The sequence below is a fragment of the Hibiscus syriacus genome, unplaced genomic scaffold (genome assembly GCF_006381635.1).
Source record: "Hibiscus syriacus cultivar Baekdansim isolate YM2019G1 unplaced genomic scaffold, ASM638163v2 tig00002237_pilon, whole genome shotgun sequence".
Lineage (NCBI taxonomy): Eukaryota > Viridiplantae > Streptophyta > Magnoliopsida > Malvales > Malvaceae > Hibiscus > Hibiscus syriacus.
The window spans coordinates 5,730,466-5,734,341 of NW_024061918.1; the positions used below are offsets into that span (position 1 = coordinate 5,730,466).

Sequence of the window (3,876 nt, forward strand, 5' to 3'; positions counted from 1 at the left end):
TTTTTGTTGTTGTTGCTTAGGAAATGAAGTCGACTCTACATTAGATACAGCAGGGATTGCTATTGGCAATGATTTTGAATTACTACTCTACCCTGCATATATTGTTGTGAATTAATGGTTCATCTTCAATCTCTTTTCTCCTCCATTTACCATGCTAATGAGCTTCCTCATTCTTTCTCCTTGGTTCTTCAACTGGTTCCCAAATATGAGTTCCACTTCTTGTGGTAATGTCCTTCCAATTCTTCTTACCATTTTGCTTAGGATTCTCAGTGTCGCTAGGGAGCGATCCTGGTAATCGATTATTTAAAGCATTAGCCGTTTGTCCCATCTGATTCTCAATAGCCCTTAATGAGGCAAATTGGCTTTCCATATATTCTTTCATCATGGCTTCGAAAGGTGTTAAGGTTGGTGTTTGGTTCGAAGGTTGGCCTTGGTAATTCTACCTTTGTTGTGGCTGAGCAACATATTGTTGTGCCTGCGGTTGCGGCATTTGACTCTGCTGAGTGTAATGCTACGGATGATATTACTGATGATTTGGATTTGCAACATTCTAACTTCTCCAAGAAATATTGTGATGATTTCTGAAATTTGGACTGTATGTATTGCCAAAAGCATTATCATGCCTTGGATAATTCCATACATAGTAGATAGACCCTGGATTTGGGGGCATTCATAAAAAATTATGGTCATCGCCACAATATAAGAGATGTGGCTTTGACTTCATACATTCCTCTTAGGTTATTCAATTTCTTCACCACTTCAGTCAATGCTGAAATCTGAGATTCCATAGATTTGAAAGCTTCCAAGTCTACTACTACAGCACCACGCTGACCAAACGTATTACACGTATTAGGGTATTGGCAATCGTTGGTGGAGATTCTCTCGAGGATATCATATCCTTTATTGTATGTCTTATTCAGCTAAGCTCTATTTGCTGAGGCATCAACCACCATTCGAGTGTGAATATTTAACCCATTATAAAACATCTCAATTTGAGTACAATGTGGGAATCCATCCATAGGACACTTCCGCAGCAAATCTTTAATTCTTTCCCATGCTTCATACAAGCTTTCATCGTCTATCTGCTTGAATGAAGTTAAATCCTTTCGAAGCTTAGCATTCATATTCGACAGGTTAAATCACAACAAGAACTTCTGCTTTAATTCATTTCATGATACTATAGCATCTGATGGAAGTGAACTCAACGAACCACGTGCTTTATCAGCAATGAAAAAGGAAATAGCTTGCCTCCTCCGGAATACCTTTTTGAATAAATGAATCACAAATCTCCATAAAAGCTCTCAAATGGGCTATAGGGTCTTTAGAAACAGAACCTCCATATTATCCAATATATTGCATCATTTGGAACATAATAGGCTTTAATTTGAAGTTCGCGGTATTAATAAATGGCCTCATAATGACTGGATGTAGATCATCCAATATCGACAACACATGCTCACGAATAAGGAGGTTACAATCATCCAAATTCTGATATGATTACCCAGCTCCAATGCCAGCTGGCAACTCATTATTCTATCTATTCTATAGTGTGGGTAAAATAACATTTCCTCGTCCAGCCATAGCAGCTTCACGACGACGTCTGCGGAATGTTCTTTCAATCTCTGGATCAAATGGCTCTATGTCGTCATCGCTTCAGGACATACACTAGTAAAAACATAGACTAAGAACACCTACAAAAAAAGTAAGAAAAATGAAAAGAACTCTAAATCAAACTGATGCTCCCAGAACAAGGACACCAAAAACTTGATGCTATGTATCGCTAGAGAGAAGAGTGTTTTCATTAGAGTTTTCAACAATAAGATTTACCAAAGATTTGAGATGCTAAAAAAGTAATGAAATAAATAACAAAATATACCAGTTCATGCTATATCATTATAGAAAGTAATTGGTCAATTATCAAATCAAATGATTTAATATTATGACTTCCAAGTTTTCTGCAAACAGTGCACACTTAATCTATGTGATCAGCATTGATTAAAACCTTTTTAACTACTTTAATAACTTTCATTAATTAAAGGCTCAAACTATTAACAATACTAATCAATTGGTTGCACACTTTTCAGTATACTTATGCTTCTCAACAACACCAATGCTCACAAACGTGTATAGCAATTCAAATAAAACTATTTCTAGATTAAAACAAAAATACTATATATCTAATTTCAATTATTTCTACTCATAATCATGAAGTTCAAATCTCATAAACTAAGTACCCAAGGAAATAAAAATAAGAAAATTCATAATAAGCATCCAACAAAAGCTTAAACATTCAAATCACTTTCTCTATCAAGAGAAGGCTTTGAATGGTAATCTTCTAACCACTGAAGCTCTTTAGCAAGCTTCCCTTGTGCTGCAACAATCCTTGGTAGAGGACTTAGGCTTTCAGGGCATGGAAAGAATTAATGTGGAAATGGTACTTTGGATCTCTCATAATCATCAACCTTTTTACACTCAAGTACTCCTTTTTTATAGCTTGGATGAGAATTTCATCGTCCAATAGGAAAGGTTCACGTTTCAAGTGTTATCCAGCCACATGAAAGCTAACCAAGCCAGCTGTCCCAATATAGAAGTTTCTCTCAACCGTCTAGAGTTTAGACGATCGCTACAGCATCCGATCAATATTTCATGTAGTGTTATAACATTAGTGCAACAATTTTCAACAGAAAAAATCAAGTTTAGCCCTTATCAACCCATGATGCTCCTACCAAGCAGAATATGTAAAATTAATTAATTTTAATACTAAAATGTTCCTAAACATGCTCAAGTTCAAACTAAACTTAAGTGAAAAAGGCTACTAAAGATAACTCTTTTGGAGTGTTAACAATACACATGGATAGGAACACACGCTCTAATTCTATTCTAATCCTAATATCTAGTTGCAGAGTTCATTTCACTTACAACCAATGGTTGAAGAGATACACTTTGCTCACAGTAATCGATAAGAGAGCCAATATCATTAAGCCAATTGTCCCTCCAAAAGTCTATATGATAACCATCTCAAATAATACATAATATATTTTTACTAACCTCCACCCAAATGCAAATTAAGCCCTTCCAAATGCAAGAACATTTTTCGATGGTCAATGGTCCTAGAAATATCTTCTCTCCACTTGTAATTACTTTTATGACTCAGATCCACAATTTATCATCATCCCCTATAAGTTGCATCATGATTTTTATGAGAAAGGCCTCATTTTGTTTCCCTATATCTTTAATTCCCAATCCCCCTTTATCAACAAGAAGTTTCATTGTATCCCAATTGACTAAGTGCAATTTCTGCGACACTTCATTTGAGTACCACACAAACCGACGGATTAATTTCTCTAACGCGTAGAACACAACTCTTGGTAACCAATTTGATTATATCGCATAGTAAGGAATTACCTGTATAACTGACTTAGCAAGCATAATGAGTCCTGCTAGAGAGAGACTCTTTTATGCCCATCTAAACAATCGTCTTTCCAAATTCTCAATTAGATACTTGTACATCACCTTAGTCATCTTACCATGCAAGAGGGGCACCCCTAAATATTTTCCAAGGTTTTTGACCTCCTCATAACAAAATTTATGAGCGACATCAGCTCTCACCAAATTATCGTAATTATTGGATAAATATATATGTGTTTTAGTAGTGTTTATCTGATGCCCCAAAAACTCACAAAACTATTGTAATTAGTCTTTAATGGCCCTCATTTCATCCATGGAAACTTCTATAAAAAGAACCAAGTCATCCACAAATAATAAATGGGAAACATCAGGTCCATTCCTCGAGAGATGAATTTGCTTCCACAACCTTGAAACAACTCGGTGATTAATAACATGCGATAACCTGTCCATAAAAAGAACAAAAATGTA

At 35.6% G+C, this 3,876-nt stretch overlaps 1 non-coding gene across 1 annotated transcript; it reads left to right on the forward strand.

Annotated features, from left to right (window-relative positions):
- The first annotated feature begins 1,008 nt into the window (after positions 1–1,008).
- LOC120143665 lies at positions 1,009–1,115 on the forward strand. The gene has a single exon (XR_005517963.1). It is a non-coding gene; the product is annotated as a small nucleolar RNA R71 (small nucleolar RNA).
- The last annotated feature ends 2,761 nt before the right edge of the window (positions 1,116–3,876 follow it).